The 23,492-nt window shown below is 37.8% G+C and overlaps 1 pseudogene; it reads right to left on the bottom strand.

Annotated features, from left to right (window-relative positions):
- LOC111146764 overlaps positions 1-16,993 on the bottom strand; it is a 63,492-nt pseudogene extending 46,499 nt beyond the window's left edge.
- Positions 16,994-23,492: the final 6,499 nt, after the last annotated feature.

The following is a 23,492-nucleotide window of genomic DNA, read 5'->3' as shown; positions in this document are numbered from 1 at the left end:
GTTCACTGGTTACTATATTCTTTAGAAAAGGAAGTCAACCTACCAAAATTATATTCCAGATGCAGGATTAATTATTTTTATTTTTATTAAAGATTTTATTTATTTATTTATTTGTGTGTGAGAGAGAGAGAGAGTGCACGAGAGAGAGCACAAGCAGGGGAGAGAGGCAGAGGGAGAACAGACTCCCTGCTGAGCAGGGAGCCCTATGTGGGGCTTGATCCCAGGACCCTGGGATCTCGACCTGAACCGAAGGCAGCTGCTCAGTCTACTAAGCCTCCCAGGTGCCCCAGGATTAATTATTTTTATGAAGTTGAATTTATTATAGATACAGCTAGAACTAACTTGTGTTTTTAATTTCCTTAAAGTGCCTTGATTGTGCAGCGATAGAAGCAGTAAAAATCAAATATAAATAAGTACTTGCATCTGACAAGTAATTTATAAATATTTTACATGTGCTGTGACCATATTTATTTATGTACAGATAATACATAGTCAGACTATCTCTACAAATAAGAATGCTGACCATGCCGAGTTGTAATTCATAGGTATTACATGTCTCTTCTCTCTTGGTTTATATTCCCCTGCATCCTTTCCCGTAATTATTTCCTTAACACATGGCTGCCAGTTCTACTTTAAGACAAAAGCCAGGGAAATGCAGTTTTTGAGTTTATGCCAGTAAGTTTTTCTGCCTTGGAGAAAATAATATTTTTAACAGTATATTACAGTTTTTATCATTTTGAGGTTCTAAGTTAGAAACAATTGTCTGTTCTTGCTAAACTTTACATAAGTATATGTGAAGTGAGAAACTAAGCAGAGAGGCCACAATCCCAATATTGCATTAAAAAAAAAGATGCCCAGAGGAGTTAATTCAGATGCCAGCACTATATACAAGTCTTATTTAATTCAACCCAAGATTGCCATTTAATCCCCTTTTAGTTGATATGCCCTTGAAATGTATGGATGGTTTGACATCAACACTCTGATGAAGACAAAAGGAGATACCTGATAGGGTATGAGACAAAATCATGTTGTGTTTACATGCACACACAACACACACATACACACACACATATAGGACACTGAAATAAAAGTGGTCGAGTGACTGTGATTCTGGCAATGACTGTGGCTCTGTGCCATTGTGCCCCACTTGCTCTTGCTAGCACAAAACTCCTGGGTATGCTAACGTCTCATCAGTTATATAAAGGAATACTTAATACAAATGTCTTTCATTTATTTTTGTTGTTATCAGAAGCCAAAGAACTACAGGAAGGCCTGATTTATTTCACTAAAATTATTTTAAATCCCACCAGCAAACCAAAATGACAGTATGTGTGAACCATGAAAAAGATAATTTCATTCCATCCCTTGATTGCTGGGATCTGTAATTATTAATAAAAAAAATCAAGGAAGCTCAATAACTTCTAGGCATTACATTGCAGACGAGGTGAAATTCCTAATGAAATATCAGTGAAGACTCAATAGGTAATTCCAGACGCATGCTATCTTGAGATGAATTTTTTACTATCTACTCAAGAGAGCTAGATGCCCTCTGAATTCAGTTGGTCTTTAGAATCTCAAGGTGGGGGCGCCTGGGTGGCTCAGTGGGTTAAGCTGCTGCCTTCAGCTCAGGTCATGATCTCAGGGTCCTGGAATCGAGTCCTGCATCGGGCTCTCTGCTCATCAGGGAGCCTGCTTCCCTCTCTCTCTCTCTCTGCCTGCCTCTCTGTCTACTTGTGATCTCTGTCTGTCAAATAAATAAATAAAATCTTTAAAAAAAAAAAAAAGAATCTCAAGGTGGGCTCCTTCTTCCTTCATTTTTTTTTGAGATAGCCCATATCATGCCTGAACATACCACTAATACTCTCTAAGCAATACTATGTATACAAAGAAGCAATTTATAAAGAGTTGTACTTTTTTGACATAGAGAATTGCTAAACGTGGTCAAAGTTCATTAGTCCCAGTGCTCAAGGCCTACCAGATCTGTCTGAGTGGCATTAGTAATGTGGGAGGCCTGTTTCTAGTGACTCTTCTGTATCTTGCACGTGGTTGCAATGGACTTTGACATGATAACCTATGTCAGCCATAGCCGGTACCAATGTCATCCCTCTGAAATAGGTCTGTGTGTTCAAGTTACTTATGTAATGTTTTGCAAAATAGAGCCCTAACAAATATGTTAACGTGGGCACTCGAAAATGGATCTGAGTTTTCAATAACCTCTGCCTTGCAAACCACAGAGAAGTAAATGTTCAAGTGTCTGCCAACCCTCTCCTCTCTAGCCCCAACATCATAAATCATTGTGCTGAGGCTAACATATTCTCCAAATTTCTCCAGGTTAAATATAAATATCAGAGTGGTAAATTCATGTAATTTAAGTAGGCAAAACAATTAAGTGTTGCTTCTTGACCGACTTTGTCCATTAGGGCGAGAATTAGAATGGCTAAATCGCAAAGAAAGAAAGGGAACAACTAATTTGGTGCTACTTATTAAGTGAGCACCTACTTATATAATCGGGTATTTCATTAAAAAGTCAATGAAATTACTTCGTGCATCATCTTACTCCTAAAAAGGATGTGGACATTGACTACTAGACTAGGAAATTATTTTGCATTTTGCTTAGTGAGTAAAATTTCTTACCGCTTCAGTGAACATTTATTTATCTAACCGAATAGCCGTATTATTTTAGCAAGAAGCTTCTACTGATGATCCCCTTAACAGGACTTAAACGCCATTACATGGTAGATGAAAACCTCTCTAGTTCACCCAGCTTTGAGCATATTGCTAATATTGTTATTAAGCTATAATTTGCATAAATTGTAATGTATATATATAATTTGATGGAACTTTACATATGTGTATATTAATGTAACTGCAATTCTGATTAAGGTGTATAACATTTCCAGCAACCCAGAAAAATCACCTATTTTGTAATTCCTCTGAACATTGGATAATAACGGGCAATAATTTTTTTTCCTAACTCATAGGTAATTGTGAAATCAAATGAAGAAAGTTAAAATGTCATTGGGAAACTATAATATCCTATGAAAAGAGGAAACCTTGAGTAGTAGCATTAGTTAAGAAAGGTTTTCCCTAACCAAGAGATCATTTCTTTACATCTTGTCTTTCTTATTATATATAAACCTGCAAAGCCTGATGGCTTAGCCCTCAGCAGATCATATCTTTCAAAGCCATTTTTAAAAATTGAAAATGATGTAAAAGCGGTCAGATTATTACCATAGGCATAGTTTATTAATGTTTCATTTATACTTGAGTGTAAGCAGGTCAAAATATTTAATTGCTGCCTCTCCTCTTCTCAAGGCAACTTGCCCGTGCATTTGCATGTGTAGATAAAACATCACTGCTAAAGTATGTAAAATGATTCGCATCCGCTGGTCACAAACTAAGGAGCAGATTTCTGTATTTAATGATACTGACATAATTAACACAAAAGCAAAAGCAAAGCAAAACAAAAAGCAAGACGAACTAATTGTTGCTATTTTCTTTAGGGGCAACTAACGTATTGCAACAATGGTAATTTTTTAGTTTCTGTTTTCTTAACCAGGGCTAATTATCAGCATTAACATTTTTTAAAAAAGATTCTCCAAAGACAATCTGAGTAATCAGAACAAGCCAGTGGGTTTGAAACATTTGGAAAAAGTACAATTTTTTTTGTTGTTGATGATGATTGAGTATTTGCTTGGCTTATTGGCATTCATTTTCTTCTTACATGTACTCAGTCTTTCATATATATCAATATAAAACTTGCTATGTATTTTTTTTAAGAAACGAGTTGATTTCCTTTACTGCGATCTGTTTTGTTTTGTTAAAGATTTTATTTATTTATTTCACAGAGAGAGATCACAAGTAGGCAGAGAGGCAGGCAGAGAGAGAGACAGAGGAGGAAGCAGGTTCTCCGCTGAGCAGAGAGCCCGATGCGGGGACTCGATCCCCGGACCCTGAGATCATGACCTGAGCCGAAGGCAGAGGCTTAACCCACTGAGCCACCCAGGTGCCCCTGCGATCTGTTGTTTTATCTCTCTGTAAGAGAAATGGTTCCTTCAGCCCCAGCAGAGTTTTCACATCGGTTTGGTGGCTTCAGCTGCTAGTCCTCTGGTAGTCGTAAATATTCCTCCGGGGAGTTGCCCTAATTCCAAAAGGGAAAACACTGTGGGTCATCTTGGTGGCTCAGGTGTTAAGCTCCTGCCTTTGGCTCAGGTCATGATCCCGGGATCCTGGGATGGGGCCTTGCATGGGGCTCCCTGCTCAGCGGGAAGCCTGCTTCTCCCTCTGCCTCTGCCCCTGTTTGTGCTCCCTCTCTCACCATGTCTGTCAAATAAATAAAATATTAAAAAAAAAAAAAAAGTGAAACCACTGTGTCTACAGCTCTTCTTGGGAAGCAGGTTGCCCACAATTAGATTTATCGACTTCAACTTTCCTTCTTCCTCTCTTCCTCCTCCCCTCCTCCCCCTCCTCCTCCTCCTCCCCCTGCTCCTCCTCTTCTTCCCTCTCCCCTCCCCTCCCCCTCTTCCTCCTTCTTCTTTTTTTTCTTCTTCTTCTTCTTCTCAAAGTTCCTGATCCTTCACAAACTCTTCCAAAAATTTGAGGAAACTCACTTGATGAGGCCAGCACTATCCCTATATTAAAACCACACAAGACCAATACAAAAATTAAAAAAATATATAGGCCAATGTCCCTGATGAATAGAGATGGGTAAATCCCCCCAAATATTAGAAAATTGAATTCAATAATACATGAAAAGAATTATACACTGTGATCAAGTAAGATTCATTCCAGGGACACAAAGATGGTTTGATATCTGCAAATCATTCCGTGTGATACATCACATTAACAAGAGGAAGAGTAAAAATCATATGATCATCTCAAGAGGTGTAAAAAAACTAAAATTCAACACCCACATATGATCAAAACTCACCAAGTAAAGGTAGAGTAAACATACCTCAGCATGATACAAGGCATATACAGCAAACCCACAGAAAACATCACACTCAATGGTGAAAAGCTGAAAACTTTACCTTTAAGGTCAGGAGGAATATAAGGAGGTACAGTCTCCCTACATTTGTTCAACATAGTACTGGAAGTCCTAGCCGTGGCAAATAGGTAAGAAGAAGAAATAGGGTTTCCTATATTATCATGCCATTTGCAAATAGTGACAGTTGTACTTCTTTCTTTCCTATTTGGATGCCTTTTATTTCTTTTTCAAGGACCCCTTGAGCACTGTTGGTGAGAATGAAAATTGGCACAGCCACAGTGGAAACCAAAATGGAGGTTCCTCAAAAAAAAAATTTAAAATAGAATAGAATTACCCTATGGATCAGCAATCCCTGAGTTGGACTGGACTGATACTGACATAATTAACACAAAAGTAAAAGCAAAGCAAAACAAAACAAAACAAAGCAAGACGAACTAATTGTTGCTATTTTCTTTAGGGGCAACTAACGTATTGCAAAAATGTTGAGTCTGAGTCTTTATCTGATGAAAATGAAAACACTATTTTAAAAAAATATATGCACCTTTATGTTTACTACAGCGTTACTTACAAAAGCCGAGACATGGAGACCACCTGAGATGAACAGATAAAGGAGATGTGGCATGACACACAATGGAACACTAAGTCACAAAAAAGAAGAAAATCTTGCTATTCTGACAGCATAGATAAAACTTGAGGGTGTTATGCTAAGTGAAATAAACCAGACTGAGAAAGACAAATACTGTATGATTTCACATATATGTGGAATCCAAAAAAACAAAACAAAGCAAAATTCCTAAGTACAGAGAACAGAATGCTAGATAACCAGCGACACAGGTGGTTGAGGAGAGGCCAAAAAAGAGGTAAAGTGTCAATTGTATGATAAGGGATGGTAACTAGACTTACTGCGACTGTCACTTTGTAGAGTATACAAATATTGAATTATTATATTTTACACCTGAAACTGATATAATCTTCTACGCCAATTTTACCTAAATTAAAAAAAAAAGTTCCTGAATTGAACTAACATAGGCTCTGAGTGTCTTAAGTCATTTAATATAACTTATGTATTTAGAAAAAGATCATTGTTGCGGTAATCACAGTAAGCATGAGTGTTTTGAAATGGAAGTTTTGGTTGCTCTGGGGTTATCTTTGATAATTCAAGAAAAAGACTGTTATTTCTCTCCCCAAAATGTAGATAGGAATTTAGTGTGTATGAGAGTGGGGAGATTAGCAGCATTTGTTTCAGTGGGGTAGGTAGGGTGTTTGAAACTTCCTCCCCTGAGTTGTTTTAATACCCTTCAGGCCTGACCTGAACACACAATCCTTGGCTCTCTGCAAGAATGTAGACGAACTTTCCCCACGTCTTGGCCAGTTACTAGCGAGAGAAATGTCCACAGAGCAGAATGGCGTCCTAGTAATTTAAACATATCCAAATAAAATTGACAAGATATTGACACCTGGGGTTCACTGAATTATTCTTTCTATTTTTCATTATGTTTGAAAGTTTCCATAATAAATATGTGAGGCAACCAATGATTATGATATTATGGTATGGAACCTCTAGGTTCTAGGCACGAGTTGAATGTTCACTAATGGAAAATTTTAGGAGAGATCCATTCTTCAGGTGTATTGTGCTTTTACATGGAACACATAGAGATAGCAGGTAAAATGCCTTTCTTGGGATCACAGAGTTAGGCTGAGGGGGTCTCTCCTTTTCCTTCTTTTTTAAAAAAAGATATTATTTATTTATTTGACAGAGTGAGAGAGAGCACAAGCGGGGGAGAGGTGGAGGGAGAAGCAGACTCCCCACTGAGCAGGGAGCCAGATAGGGCTCCATCCCGGGGGACTCCAAGATCACGACCGGAGCCAAAGCTTAACTGACTGAGCCACCCAGGCGCCCCCAAACTTTTATTAAGATGATGGTGCTCTCTTTTTCAATGTTAGTCAGTATTTAGTGAAAGTCTTCAACACCCCAGGTCAAAGAATGGGCCCTGATCATACCACAGCCCAGGAAGGAAACCAGTTCCATAAACAGATAATCGTAAAACAATGTCATACACAGGAGGGAAGTCCATAGCATTTTCTTTTATGTGCTGGGGACAACATGAGCAATAGCATGGTAAATCAAAATAGCAAATACTGCTGAAGGAAAAATAAATGGTTGAAGGTTGCTAGAGTCGCGAATTTAAGGTAGGACGAAATGAGAGAAAGCCGGGGGCAGGCAGTGAGCCTCATCCTGCAGGTGGTGGAGAGCCCCTGGGAGGTTTTGAGGTGAGACGAGCTGGGTGGAGGGGAGCTTGGCGCAGACAACATTGGAATCAGGGAAGACAGAAGGCATCCGTGCTTATCCATTGGACGAGAGACCAGGAAAACCTGAACTGAATCCAGAGTTTGGGGACGGGGGATAGAAAGAAAGAGGGAATTTCAGCTCAGGCTAATATTGTAGCAATAGGACCGTCTAAATGCTTTCCTTTCCCAAATTCCCTTCTCTCATCCTTCCTTCTCTACTCTTCTCCACTGCCCTTCTTCTCTTATCCTTCTTTTACCTTCTCCTTTCTGTCTTTCCATTGTTGAGGCTTGTGCAAAGATTTCCTTCTTAAAAATGTTTTGTACAGTTAATGGATGCTCCTGGAACAGAACTCAAAATACAAAATGTATGAAACTTATAAAAAAAAAAAAAAGGCTTCTTTCTGCATCCCTGACTCCTCAGCTTCTTTCCAACTTTTCTTTCATGGAAAGAGCCAGCCATGGTTCCTTCCAAGGCTCTTGTGTAATTGCTTCAGCAATAATGTCATGCACTCAGGACCCCACACACACATACTTGCAAAGACTTTTAAAAATAACTTGTGTGAAGATTCTCTGTACACACTTGACAAGTTAATTAGCATGCTCACTGCACTGTATTAAAATCTTATTAATTAACTTGATGGGTCATTTGATTACAGACCTCTAAAAGTAAATGTTGGCCTTCTTTTGCAGACAGCAATGGGCTCATCAAGGATACTCGCGGGAATCATCTTCTTTAGAAGATGAAAAGGGTTAAATTAAACTATTGGCACCTTTCGCTTTCTAGTGGATGTCGGCTTTTAGTCTAGTGCCTATCTGGGGTCTTGCTTAACCTTCCCAAAACTGCAGCAAACAGTCTTCCAGCCCTATTAAGAAATTCGTTTATGGAACAATATATTACCCTGGTAAAAGGCCTCTATTTTAACTGTCAGCTTAGCGAGATCATAATTAATCTGCATTAATTTTTCCTTTTTAAATCAAACAAAAACACCTTTAGCCTTTCTTCCATGGTCGGTTGCCGCATTTCCATGTGGAAAACATTCCAGCTTCTATTTTCACTGCAGGTACACTGCAGTGAATCCCTGACAGCGATAGTTCCTGGAAGAACAGAATATATGATGTTTTCATAAATAAATATTAATACACTCGTCTTCTTCTAGCCCAAGCCAGATTTTCCTTATTTCCCCAGGTGGCCAGAAGAACACAATCCCTGATAGAAAAGGTTGGCGTCTTCACATGCATATCTGATCAGCAGGACCACTCTCCCTCCAATAACGTTCTTGTACTTCCGTGGGTGAAAGATGGTACGTGTGGTTATCTGAGAGGCATAACAAAATAATTTCATAGACAATTAAAACCATTATATCTGAATCTGTGGTAGCATTTTCCTTATGAGGAAGTCGTTGCGGTATCTCTTCTGATAGGACGGGAGCCCTCCCAAACGTGAGGTGTTGATAGGTGGAAGCCATTAGTGGGAGGGATGAAAGAATTCACTGGAAGCCCAACAAAAGGGAGAGGTTTACTGAAGAAACCAGAAGGGGGTGGCTGGCAGATGAACACAGAAGAGTCTGCCACCAGGCAGCGGTGGGAGCAGTTTTAAAGAGGGAAGGTGAGTAGGGATGGCGTCATATGGAATAGTCCCTTTTTCTGGTAACTGTGCCTGGTTGTAAGTAACCTACTGGTCAGGCAGGGTCTATGGATATTTTGAGGTGGGTCATCCAATGGCCTTGTCTGTATTCAGCAGGGGGGTCCCTGTGGGTCCTTTCTACATTCCATTCCTCAATCCTGTTTGCCTAAAAGTGGCCTCTCCAGTCTTCTTTAACAAACACTTGCTCAAGGAATAAGTCCTGTAAATACATAAACAAACATTTAGACTAGAAATAATTATCATGATCATGCCGTGTTCAAACTCTGGCATTTTCTTAATATAATTTGCAGTCCTAAATGCTTTGAAGCACATTGAGAGAATTAAAGAGAATATAAATTCCTAGAAACATTAAGCACAAAATTGTCAAATTATACTTTCTCTCCAATAAGAAGCTAGCTAGCATACTCTAGAATGTCATAATTTTCTTATATTTCAAGCGAAAGCATTCCGATTAACTGGGTATCCAACTAAGGTTAATATTGTTTTGTAAAATCAATTTGTTTTTATATGTTGTGACTGAAGTTATATTATTACACAATGTATATTTTGCTGAATTATTTAATAATACCTTCTGTACTAGTTCTCTAGAATATGTTTATCTGTTTTATTCACTGCTATATTCCTAGCTTAGAACATAGTAAGTGTTCAATAAATATATTTAAACCAACAAATACAACATTATCTATGACCCATATTTCTATCAGAATATTTTCTTCATCACACATCGTACATCTTTTTCTCAACCTTGATTTTTTTTCTTTGTTGTTGGAGAATAAAGACTATGCATCATGGGAGAAAAAGCATACAATTGAAAAAAATTCTGCTTGGTTAACTCATTTTGTCCCGGTTGCATGAAGTCTAGGATAGAAAAATATTAACAATTTAATGGTTTCATTATTTTCTGTACCTCATTTCCCTACAAATATGGAAAAGCCAAGAACTGCAGCCACTCCCAGACCCCATGTAAGAATGGATTCTAAATAGAAAAAAGGGAGAAAGCATAGGAGAGACAGAGAGAGAGGAACAGAAGATATAGAAGAGAGTGGGAGAGAGTCTTGCTTATGTTAATAGGATTGCCATTAATGTGCCTTTTAATACCAAGTGCCCTACATTACACTACATAGTTCATCATAAGCTAGTGAAAGAGCTCCTTTAATTAGGGAGATAATAAGTGATTCAGAAACAAAAGAGAAGGATTCCAAACCATCACGTCTATACACATGGAGGGACAGCTGCCAAGTGAGAGGCTCTGGGGACCCGGTAGAGAGCAAGCAAGTCGCATGACAGCAGTGACTAGGAATGAAGAGAGGTAACAGCGTCCTCCATGAAGAAGCACACCCCCTTAAGGAATTAAAATATCATGGGCTTCCACCGTGAGACAAAATATTAAGCCAATTCAGCCTCAATTAATTGCCAGAGGAAAATGAGATTATCTCAAATTTTGGAATAAGTCACTAAAATATTCTTACATTTGTTGTCTACACTATTGGTTCAGTCTTCAAATCTGTAATAGTTTTTTGATATTCCTTAGAGAATCAATGGTCTGTCATTTGAAATAGCACAAAAAGAACACTCCTGCTTCACAGAAAATTATGCTGACCGTTTGACTTACCAGCACGCTGATTACTAGTAAGAATTGTGCTCACTTAGATTACATGGATAGAAAATGAGATCTAAATATTACACAGGATGATAAATCAATGACATGAAGTAACTCCAGGATACCTTTCTTTTTCATTCTGTCATTACTCTTGCTTTCTTTTCCTGGACACCTAGACAAATTATTGGGTTATAAAAGATAATACACTATAAAGGTAAGATTAACATATAAACAGATTTCTACTTTTAAAAGGGAGGCCTTGATTTTCATCAGTATCTTAGTTTTATATTCCTTCTGCCAAACAAAGGTCTCTATAGGAGTTAGGAGGGAACTTCACAAATATGTTGAATGAAGACCATGAAGCCAGTGCTGCTCAAAATTTGCTTCAAAACACGTGCCTGTCCCTGACCTATTCCTGAATCACAGTAACACAAGTATAGGCATTGACAATAAACATTTAGAAATTTTTACAGCAATCCGACAGAGTAAATATTTTGTCTATTGAATTTAATAATAACGAATTGAGACTTTCGATGTATCTCTTTTTTATTTCATTTTTTCAAGTGACCTTTTTTTTTTTTTTTTTTGCAAAAGTACTTCTGGTCGATGAATAATAAATTAGAAGTAAATCTTTTGTTAGGAATAATTTCATATTTCCTGGACTGAACTACTTTGAAAATAAGTACTTACATCATCTTTCCAAACTTCTTTGGAATACTCCTACATGATCTAGGACTTTGAGTATCATAAATGTCTGTTTCTTCAGAAAGTAGAATGGGGGTTACCAGGGCCTGGGGGTGAGGGAAATGGGGCAATGTTGGTCAAACTGTGCAAACTTTCAGTTATGGGATGAAGGAGTTTTGAGGATCTAATATAAAACATAGTGACTACTGTATTCTATACTTAAAAGTTGCTGAGAGTAGAAGTTACATTTCTCACCACAAAGAAGAAATGGTAAATGTGGTAATGGATATGGTAATTAACTCTAGGTTGGTAATCATTTCATAATATAGAAATGTGTCAAATGAGCACGTTGTATACCTTAAACCTACATAACTTTATATGAAATTATATCTTAATAAAGCTGGAAAGAAAATAAAACCAGAATCTCTGAAAAAAAAAATCTGCTATTTATGTTTTCTCCGCTATTTTAAAGAATAAATGTAGCTTATGTTGGAATGCCTTCATATATTTTGGAAGAATTTTTAAAAATTCAGTTTTGCAAAGTTCAGAATTAAAACCAAACCTGCAGAAAACATTTTACTTCTGTAACATCGAACATTTACAAGCAGTTGTTGATGCAGATGGTAGTAAAAAACAGAGGCCTTTTGTACTTACTCTTTGTAAACTAGTTAGTTATACCTTAGGTCACTGACAAACATAAACTGAATACATTAGGAACAAGCTCAGTATGCTATGTCATGAGAGTGAATATCATGTCAAAAGAAATGAACACAACCACAAGTAATTGGGAACTAAGGCTGTTTCATCAAGTTGAAGTTGGACATATGAGTGATTGACTGAAAGAACGTTTCAGCTGTCCATAGTCATGGGATGGGGGTAGGGAATGGATACATTTTATCATCAAATCCTAGATACCTTCACTGATCCATTCCTAAGCCCCAGGACTTTTGTCCCAGCCATCTTCAGTCCCTAGAGACCAGGCAGCAGAACACCAGGAACAGCTAGCATATGTTCTTGGAAACCTTGCATCCTGCCTGCCATCTTGGTTAGTTAGCCTTTGTCATTTCCCTTCCAGTCTAATTCCCCCTCTTGCTATTTTTGGGTCTTTTTTTCCTTCTGACCCAAACTACCCATGTGTATGCTCACTTTAATAGTGCCTATCTAAGGCAAACAAAAAATCCCTCTTTTTATCCCTAAACTTTCCATTAAACCTCTTTCCCTTTCTTTGACAGAAACCCAAATCTTTCATGAAAAAGAACATGGCCTTACATTTAAGGGTTACTTCTTTCCACAATCCACATATGTCCACCATCCTCCTCTATCCTCAGTGCTGCTTCCAGAGCATGACTGCGTTAGCCTTTGGTAGAGATCTCCACCACTTTGAGATTATTCCATCAGGTTATATCATCCCCTGGCCTTGATCGCTATTGTCATATACTTATTTTCTGGGACTTGGAAATCTCTCTTCCTATAAGATGACTCTTGGAGATACAATGGGCCCATCAGAGCCCACAGTTGCAAAATTGAACTCATCTTTTCTATCAACCTGCTCTATCTCACCTTGCACCCACTGTTAAATTTCATGATTATGCCTTCAATGGTTTAGATCCAATTTTTTTTATGCTCTACCACACTATGCTTCACTATTAGTGGCTCTGCTCTTTGATTACTTCATCTCCATCCATGTTCATCTACACTTCTCTTCCATAACTCAATACTGTGGCCACACCCAGATCTTCTCATCACTTGGAACTGTCCCACCTCTAGCACATTAAATCTAAATGCCCCATTCTTACCACAGCTCCCTTTCCACTTAGTACCCTTATGCTGTCCCTGACTCTGTAGGGCTGGCAGCCTGTGATTCCCTCTACCTTCCCCTGTTTGTTCTGTTTTGTCTTCTTTACCTTCTCAGTCTTGCTTTGTTGTCTTGGGGCCCTCATTTCAAGCCTTCTTTGGCCAGTTTTTTAAAACTCTAGTCACATTGCCTTTCTATCCATCTTCATGGCAAATACTCAGTCTAGGAGCCCTATTTCTGTAGCTCTAACCCAGACAGCTGAGTTATTGAAGACGATCACACAACTGTCCATGTTGATGACAGTATAAATTCCTGGTTCTCAAACTCAACAAGGCTTTCAATACTTTGTATATTTCTCTACTGAATTTTCTCCACTCTGTTCAAATCTTTCATTTGTTGTCTTCACTATTGGCCAATAAATTGTATGATTGTTCAGAGCCAACTTCTTGCCACCAAACCTACAAGCAGAAGTCCCAGGAAAGAAAAGTTATTTCCCTGGTTGAAGATTAATCTTTGCATCCTATCTCTTGCCTTTCTAGGACACGTGTGATGGTCTGAATATTTGTGTCTCCTCAGATTCATAGTTGAAGTCCTGACCCCTGGTGTGATGGAATTAGGAGATGGGGGTCTCTGGAAGGCAATTAAGTTCAGATGATGTCAAGAGAAGAGAGCCCCCATGGTGCGATTAGTGTCTTAAAAGAAGAAGATGAGACACCAGAGTTTTTCTCACCACCATGTGAGGAGATGGGGGAAAGTGGCTTCTGTGAGCTAACAAGTAGGTCCTCACCCAGAACCAAATATTCTGGCACCTTGATCTTGACTTCCTGGCCTCCAAAACTGTGAGAATTAAATGTCTGTTGTTTAAGTCACCCAATCAATGTTATTTTCTTACAGTAGCCTGAGCTGACTATGATGATACCCTCTTTATGTTTAAGTCTTACTTTTCTTTTTTTATTCATCAGTCCATAAACATATTTCGTGTTCTCACATACTAAAAATATGTCCCTCACCCTCCCACCTCCTACCAGGTACTGTCCTTTATCACCACTGCTGCACAACTGAATCTTTTCAAAGAGTTGTCCACATTTACTGCCTCTAGTTTTCAGCTCCACATATTCTTCACACCTTTTCAATTTGGCTTCTGCTCTTGCAACCTGTAGAAACTTTTCTAGCCAAAGCCAGCAATGACTGATTTTCTTGCTGCTAAATCTCTGAACTTTTTTCTTGTTTGACCTTTCTACTCCCCTTTCCACTGCTGACCACCCCCTTTCCCCCCCTAACATCACACTCTTTCCATTTCATCTCACTGACAATGAAATCTCAGATTCCTTTGTAGAATCCTGAAATGTTTGTATTTCTCAATGTTCTGTCTTAAATTGTCTTCTCATTTCAATTTGCACACTTTCAATTTTTCAGTCTCTCCCTCATTTCCTGTTGTGGCTTTAATAACCCTCTTTCTCTATGCAGATAACCCCAAGTTCATCTTTTCAGGGGCAACCTCTCTCATAAATTTTAGGCGTGTAAATCCCTCTTCCTACAAGATGTCTCTTGGTGATACAAAGGACTCATGAGAGCCCATGGTTGCAAAACTGAGCTCATCATTTCTATCAACCTGCTCTATATCACCTTTCACCACCTACTCAAAACTAGAAATCTGAGTATCATCCTTGACTGTTCCCTTCCCTTTACTTTAGAATTCCTAGATAGGGATCAATTCATCGCTTTTTTCTTTATTTCCTCTATTACTTAATTCAGTCCATCATCTTATTTTCATTCACCTTATCAGGAGTCTCCCTTTCTCTAGTCAGATCCCCCCTTCAATTTATTCCCCACACCACAGAACAGGATTTTTCTAAAGTGCAAATCATACACATATGCTATACTGTGTTAAAAAGTGTTCAGTGACTCTTCATTATATGGAAAGTCCAAATTCTTTAACATACCTATGATCCTTCTCCTTCTGAGTTCTCTTTATTATGCTTCTGTTTGACTTTTAATGCTTTAACCATTTAGATTTTTAACTCTCCTGTCTCTCCCTCCTCACACTCCACTCCCCACACCCTTCTCTTTCTTGCTCTCCCAACCCCAGGTCTTTGCAGAGCCTCTTTCTTCTGTCTTGAGTTCTCCACTAACCACCACCCCCACGTCCCATCCTATTTCATAACCTGCTTCCTCTGGCTAAATTGTACATACAATTCAAGTCTCACTTAGACATAACTTCCTTCAGGAAGCTTTTTTCCCCCCTCCCAGAACTAGTGTGGGGATTCTCCTTTTTGCTTCCACTGTAATTCATTTTACTTTTCATAATACTTGTCACATTCTATTGTAGTTTTTTAAATTGTACTTTTCTATTTTTGACTTTTTATTCCCCATTAGTCTGTCAGCTCCATTAGGGCAAGAATTATTTGTTTTGACTCTAATGCTCTGGTACATTGGAAGCTTTAATAATTATTCAATGTATGAATGCAGGAAGAAAAGAATAAGAAGATGAAGGCAGAAGAAAGCCAAAGGAGGCAAGTAACTTAGAAGATCAAAACTAAATATATAAATCAAGTACAGGAACTTAAGGAATTGGAGTAAAAAAAGTTAGAAGAGGTATCTCTTCAGGCCCTTAGGTTTAAAAGATCAAAACCAAAAGGCAGATTCCTTGGTACCTTTATGTGTCTTGTCTGATGTTGGTTCCACTTGGTTTAGCCCCTATATGATCTGTCTGCCTGCTTCTCCCAGGAGTCTTTTCTCAGTGTCCAAGTGCATAGTTCTTTGAAACTGTACCTTTGTCATTGTCACTAAGCATTCCTTATGAAATACTGGTTTGCTTTGGTTGGTTACTTAGGTATGGTCCCTATCCTCTAGAAGTCCACACTCAGTCAAATGCAAAGCGCAAATATCTCACTGAGAAAATATAAAATGAAGACTAAATAACATTTATTTAATAAATGTATATGAGGCAGATGGATTGTGTCAAGTACCAAGAGTGAAGGAATGAAAGGTGGTGTATGATTTAACCCAGCACCCCTCAAAGTGATACATGGCTATCTCAAAAGTGTCACATGACTATATGAAATCACTAAATATCTCATGAATTTTTCCCATATGCTACTTCTTCCCCCCACCACTTATAATACTCTACACAAGATAAAGCAAGTCAAAATCTCTGATATAAACCAACTCGTGGGAACTCTGTCACCCAGGTCAAAATTTACATAGGGATTTTTAAAAACCATTTAGAACAAATTTATATGCTACTACACCACTAAGTTCTAAGTTGTGGTTTTGTAATTGGCAGAACTGATAAAGATATTTCCAAAACATCAAAATTAAGAATTTCTGTGAGTCAAAGGACTTATGCAACAAGGGTGAAAAGACAATCTATGGGATGAGAGAAAATATTTGCAAACCATATATCCAATACAGGATTATCCAAAACATATAAGTAATTGCTATAATTCAAATCAATGTAACCTTATTTCTAAATAGGAAAGGACTTGAATAGGCATTTCTCTAAATAAGATATACAAATGGCCAGCGAGTATTTGAAAGGATACACAACATTATTAATCATTAGGGAAATGCAAGTTAAAACCACAAAAATTAAAACTTCTATGTACCTATTAAAAGTGATAGAATATATTGTTATGCTATTCTATGAGAATAATCAGAAAATAAATGTAGAATATTACTTGAGATGCATCACATGTAATCTTTCCCAGAATTATAACCATATTTACTTCCATTTTTTCTTCTAGAAATTATGGAATTTTATTACAATCAAACTTTAGCAATGAATGGATGAGTGCACTCAGAACAAGTAATGGGAACCATTTACTCAGCCATACAAGTAAAGTGAAATTTAAGATTCACTTAGTTGTCAGAAAACACCAGTTATTAGTCTGCTGTAACTACTTAGGAGCCTGTCATCTTACTCCTTGTGCAATAGTATGCCCTGTAGTCAACAAGTTCCAAGATGGCCACAGTGTTCTTGCTCATGTCCATGCACGACCTCCTTCCCTTAAGTGTGGGCTTCTAATGAAGAGAACACAGCAGACATAATGGGATGTTGCTTGTTATATTTGGTTACAAGAAGACTGTGATTTCCTTTTTGGGTGCTTTCTTTTTCTGTCTCTCTGTCTACGTTTCTCTGTCCATCTCTTTGACTCTTTCTGCCCTTTCTCAGGGGAAATAAGCTATAGTGTTGTGAGTAGCCCTACGGTAAAGACCACACAAAGAGGAAGAGGTATCTGAAGATAAGAACCAATGAAAATCTGAGGCTGCCAAAAGCCACATGAATGAGTTCAAAAATAGATCTTTCCAGAGCTGAGATGACCGCAGCTTCAGCCAATACCTTGACTGCAATCTTGTGGGACATCTAGTCTCAGAGACACCCCACTAAGCTGTGCCTGGATTCCTGATTCACATAAGCTGTAATAAATGTCTCTTGTTTAAAGCTGGTAAGTTTTGCTGTAATTTGTTATGCAATGATAGATAACACATAAACAAATGTACCAAATATAATAAATCTTTTGAAGGTAATATTTTCATATATTTTTATGTAAAACTACATACTAGCATTTTCTTTGCCATGGTTTCTATTCTCTCTTGTCCCAATCCTATACTATTAGGTTGATCTGATTTCTAATGTTTGGATCACACATGTCCAGCCTGATTTGATCGACACATTATTCTAGCATTATCTGCTATCATTTCAATGTTTTTTTTTCTTCTTTTTTTTCTTCTCAATCTGATTAGAACATAGTTTCTTTTTTTTCCCAATCTTCCTCCAAATTTTTAGGAATATCAGGAGAAAAATGTACGTATTTATGAGTGTGCTTGAGTACATGGTGTAGTTAATAGTAACAGTTCCATTTGGTGGCTGGGTTTTCAAATGGATCACTCAGAGCAAGATTGAACCTTTGTTTCCTATTCAGAATCTGACTACTTCTCATCATCCAGAATCACTATCATTGTTCACTAGGATTAGGCCAATAGCCTTCAAATTGGTCTTCGTCCTTCTACCCTCACTTTGCTTCAGTCTATCAACACAGAAGCCAGAAAGATCCTGCAAAACCACAGGTCAGCTCATGTCTCTCTTCTGTTCAAAGTGTTTAAATCGCCTCATATTTCACTCAGAATAGAAGATATTTGAATATCCCAAAGTGTGCCCTAGCCTCAATTTTTTAATCCGGTAATCCATGAACTCCTTGTTTATATCACTAGCTCCCTGCCTCAGTCCAGCCACACCATTCACTTTGTTCCCATCTTCTAGGAACACTCATACCTTGGGGCTTTTGCTCTAGTTCTTTCCTTCTTTATATTCTTTGCCCGGATATGTTCTTGGGGGACATATTATATCCTTGAAGTCTTTGCTCACAATTTCACCTTCTCAAAGAGACCTACTTTGACCTCTACCAAATATTGGAACTGTCTACCCTTGCCCCAGCCTTTAGAATTCACCATTGTTTATCATCTTCTAATCTACTCAATAATTGACTTGTTATTTATTATATCTATGGTTTATCACTGTCCACTAGACAATAAATTCCATGAAAAAAGAGGTCTCTGCTTTGTTCCCTTTTGAAATTCAATCACCTAGACCATTACCAGGCACATAGTAGGCACTTGATATTTATGATATTTATTGAATTGAATTGCGAACTCACTGGAATGGATTTGCCCTTCTAGCTCTTGAAATATGAGAAATGGTAACAAAGTATGAATGATAAATAAGTAGAAATGCTAAAAATTTATAGTTATTGAATAAATGAACCCACTCTATCTGGCAGGAGAATCCTTATGTTACCTCAGAACAAGTAACCTGATGGTGCATAATAACAAATAGGGACATGATTTATTCATTACCATTTACAGCATATTGACTGAGAAAATTAAATTGTTTTGTGGATGCTTGATACATTCTGAGACCTTTTCAATTTCTTTACTGTTCTTTCCTTGTTAATTTTTCTTGTTTTCTTTAAAGGATTGTAGACAAGTAAGCAATATTCTGCTTCTTTGGCAAATAATTGATCATCTGGCCACTTGAACTCCTTCATGGAGTGTTTCTCTACAGGTTTACTTAGCATCCTGAGTGGGGTGGTGGAATTAGAGAATGACTTCTTACTGGAAACCATAAAAAACAAATAAAAGAAGAGTAAGTGCCCCTTATTTTGGCTACAGTGCAAGACAAAACAGATGACCAGGAAAAGGCACTTTCCAACATCACTTTTTAAAGATATATTTCACTGATCTTCCTTGTCTTAGGGGAAAAATGCTTTTCAGCTCATCTTTTCTGTTGCTGTTCACAGCAGCAATAATATCAAATCTCAGATTTGAAATAGAAAAAGCATGTTAGGTCTCTCACTTTTAATTAAGAACATAGATTATAAAAATCAAAATTAAATTTCTTTGCCTTTAATAATAGGTAAAACATTATGAAAACATCATAGATCAGATCCTTTGTAAAGTATCTTTGTGATGAAAATTTACATGTAATAAAAATATTTCCCAAACCTAGCTTAGGATTTAATAATTGTGAGCAACAACACCTAATACAACCAAATTCTAGATGAGGAGCTAGCCAATGTCTTGCCTCTTCTTATAAATGAAAGTTTTTTGGAACATACCCATGCCCATTCTTTTGTGTATTGTCTGTGGCTGCCTTTGGGTTACAACAGCAGAGTTGAATAACTGAGATAGAAACTGCGTGGCCCGCAAACGTAAAATATGTACTCTGAGACCCTTTACAGAAAAAAAATCTGCTGACCCCTGTTCTAGATAAGTAACAAATTAGGACAGTTCCTTATATTTCATGACACTGAAGTGAACTTCCATGTTTACTTCTATTATTTAAGAGAGAGAAAGAACATGAAAAAATTTCAGAGTTTTGCGGGTGGGACAAGTTAGTATGAATTGACCCACATGAGTTGGGAAAAAAAAAAAAGATTGACCCCCATGAACTGCTTAGGCTGACCATACTCATGTTCCTGTGTTCTCCCCACCCGACCCCATCCCCTGCCATCCTCTTGGACATCCTCTTTATGAAGTGCCTGAGACACCTAAGTCTTCCTTGAGGTCTTGAGGTCTTACCATTAACAGAAATTTCTACCTTTCCATCATCTGATGGAAAGTCAGATCTCTGACTTTACCTCTTTCTTAAATTGATCTTTCTTTAGATTGTGGTTGGGTAGCCTAGTTCACTGCTTTGGCCTAGATACATTCTATGACGCTCTTAGCTACTTTGCCCTCTGTTTCTGGGTACCAAGATTCTGGCCATTGAACTTGATTCTCAGTCCTTAAACTTCAGGAATAATTTCCCACTTCTCACTCTTAGATTCCTGTCTTAGGCTACCCTTCCTGTTCTGTGACCTGATCAAACAAGAGACAGTGAGTAATGAAGGACTCAGGTAGAATTTTGATATGTTTAACAGGACATTGGAGGGCATTACAGGAGCCAGAATGACTTAGTATGAAGGGGAGAGCGGAAGTGGAAAATTCAGCCTGCTAAATTTTGAAATCCCATTACTTTTCTCCATCTGGAGAAGGGCAATAAGTTTTGCATATTCACAGAGAGATAGATGTGTGAAAAAGAAATCTTGGTAAATATGAGGATTGGGATAAACAGTAAGAAAAAAAATTTGCCAAGAATCACAAAATTTCAAGGTGGAAAAATTCTATAAACAAGATAGATTTCAGTATCTTAGGGGTACTTAAGGAGATATTGGAGCTTAGAAATCTAGGGATGATATTGATGGCCTATAAAGATTTCCTTGAATTGTATGACTGAAACAATAGCTCTAGTGTCATTTTTACTGAGAAAAGGCTAGAGGCAAAGCAGAAAAACCACATTTCACAACATTTAAAAGAAACAACTACCATGGAAAAATAGTTTTACAAACAAACTACTTAGTCTTTTCCTTTAAGAAAAGTAATCTTCAGGTTATACTAAGATGGATTTTTTTTTACTCTGTAATAATAAAAGTAATTTTCTTTATTTTTTCAAGTACATTTATGGACTCGTTATTGCTTTCTAGCATCTAATCAATATGAGATTTATTTTGTTTGCTTTGAGGTAGGAACCTCAGTCTTCTTTTTCAAGTATTTAGCTGGTTTTTCTTATCCCTTTATTGAATACCTCATTTTTAGAAAAACTTTTGAAGATTTTATTTATTAATTTTTGCGAGAGAGAGAGAGAGTGTGTGTATAAGCAGGAGGAGGGGCAGAGGGAGAAGCAGATTCCCCACTCAGCAGGGATCCTGATGTGTGATTCTATCCCAGGACCCTGGGATCCTGACCTGAGCCAAACTAACAGTGCCACCCAAGCACCCTGAATACCTCATTCTTATCCCCTGATTTTATAAACTGACTTTAGAGTATGTCTAACTCCTTGTATCATTCATGGGTTCTATACAGATTTGCTGGCCTGTAGGAAACTTCATATATGACCACAAGATTCAGTTTACATTTTGAGATGGTGTATTTCACTATTTGTTACAGCAGGTTTTCATCTTTTTGCTCAAAGGATCCCAATTGTCCTATTTATATTATTGATTAATTTTATAATACACATAATCTAATTCTATAAAATATACATATGTATTTGAGGTACACATTGCATGTGGTGTTTATAAATGCTCTGGAAAGAGATCTTGCAGGCAAACATCAATCCGGTAATGTTGGCTGTCTCAAGGAGAAGGAAGGAATGATAGGCTATATAGAATGCATGGGTTATGATTACAGAGATGATGGGGGCAACCATTTGACTCAGATTCAGATGCCAGAAAAAGCATTTTAGGAGCTGTCATTTGTATAGAATTCTGAGACATATATGAATTAGTGATGTGAGGAAGGAAAGGAGATCATTTGAAATAGAAGAAACAAATCATATGCAAGGTGATACCTTCGGGGGACTGCTAGCTATTCAGGAAGGTTTAAGCACTGGGGAATGTCTGAAGCTTTGGTTGAATGCTTGGGTCAAAGTCACAGTATAAAGGGGCAATCATGCTTAAATTAGTAGTTTGAACTTTTGTGACTGTTCAGATAAATCACTGAATTTTTCCCCTTTTTTGGGGGGTGGGAAGGGAAGAAGCAGAGGGAGGGAGAGAATCTTAAGCAGAGCCCGACACCCAGCTTGATCTCACAACTCTGACATCATGACCTGAGCTGAAAGCAAGAATCAGAAGCTTGGCCAAGTGAGCTACCCAGATGCCCTAAATCATTAAAAAATTTAAATTTTTTAAACAAGGCATTATCATAATCAAGTTTTCATCTTTCAAATGTCACTCTGGCACCCAGCTGGAGGTTTGAAGGGAATATCCAGGACATTATATAGAGCTACTACAGTAATCTATGTGTAGATCATTTAAACCTTGATATTCATGTGGTCCAGTCTCTTTGTGATGTCTCAGTCAAATAAACACACATTTTAGAACCAAGAATTTTTAATTTTTTTTTATTTTTTAAAGATTTTATTTATTTATTTGATAGAGATCACAAGTAGGCAGAGAGGCAGGCAAGAGAGAAGGAAGCAGCCTCCCTGCTGAGCAGAGAGCCTGATGCGGGGCTTGATCCCAGGACCCTGAGATCATGACCTGAGCAGAAGACAGAGGCTTTAACCCACTGAGCCATGAGGCTCCCCTAGAACCAAGAATTTTTAAACGCAATATAAAACCTTATTCGAATTTCAGGAATAGTGTTATAAAAATCTATCCCCCCTGCCATCCATTTTTCTCTTTCAAACCCTAGAACTCTACCTAAAATTTCATCCATTCTTGATTCAGGTGTGGTCTCCAGGACTTTCCCCCTACTCCTCTCCCTGCTTTCTTGAATGTGTTCTTTCTCCCGTCTTTCCCTTCATCCTACTTCTGGTTATTTTCAATTTTCAATTCTTTTGACCTATTATCACTATGGGTATAGCAAATGATTCTTAAGTATTTCCTGCAAAGGGGAGGAGGATGCAAATACTTGTACACAAATCATGTTTATCTTTGTTAAACAGGAGAACCATGTTTAGAGACACTGTGTGTTTATTTTTACACAGTGCTCACAGGGATAGAGAGGAAAGGATGTGAAAATAATACCGGAAATAGAATGGAAGCAATTGGTTGCTGAAAGGGAAAGAGTGGAGGTTGTCTAGAAATACTCTCTCTGTTTCTAGCTTGGAAGACAGGATAATTGGGGGGTACTTTTGACTAAGTATGAGGACGCCACAGGAAGAGAAAAATTGGAGGATACATAATAAATCCAGCTTTCCGAAGGTTGATTTTGAAGTGTTTTAGGTTACCCAAGAGAAGCTCTCCGGAGCCAGATGGATAAATGAGACGTTGCCTTTAGAAGAAAAATGAGCTTGAGAGTCATCATTGCAAAGGTGATGGTTTAACCAGAGAATAAGACTGAGAGGCCCTAGGGCAAATTGCTGGATAAAGAATAAGACAGAAAACAAAGGGCTTTTAAAACACTGAAAAAGTTAGAACAGAGAAGTAGGAGGAAAAGAAGCAGCTGT

This window comes from Enhydra lutris, unplaced genomic scaffold (assembly GCF_002288905.1).
Source record: "Enhydra lutris kenyoni isolate GAN:26980312 unplaced genomic scaffold, ASM228890v2 scaffoldscaffold2, whole genome shotgun sequence".
NCBI lineage: Eukaryota > Metazoa > Chordata > Mammalia > Carnivora > Mustelidae > Enhydra > Enhydra lutris.
The sequence above is the reverse complement of the archived record's forward strand: the minus strand, read 5'-3'. Positions and strand labels throughout refer to the sequence as shown.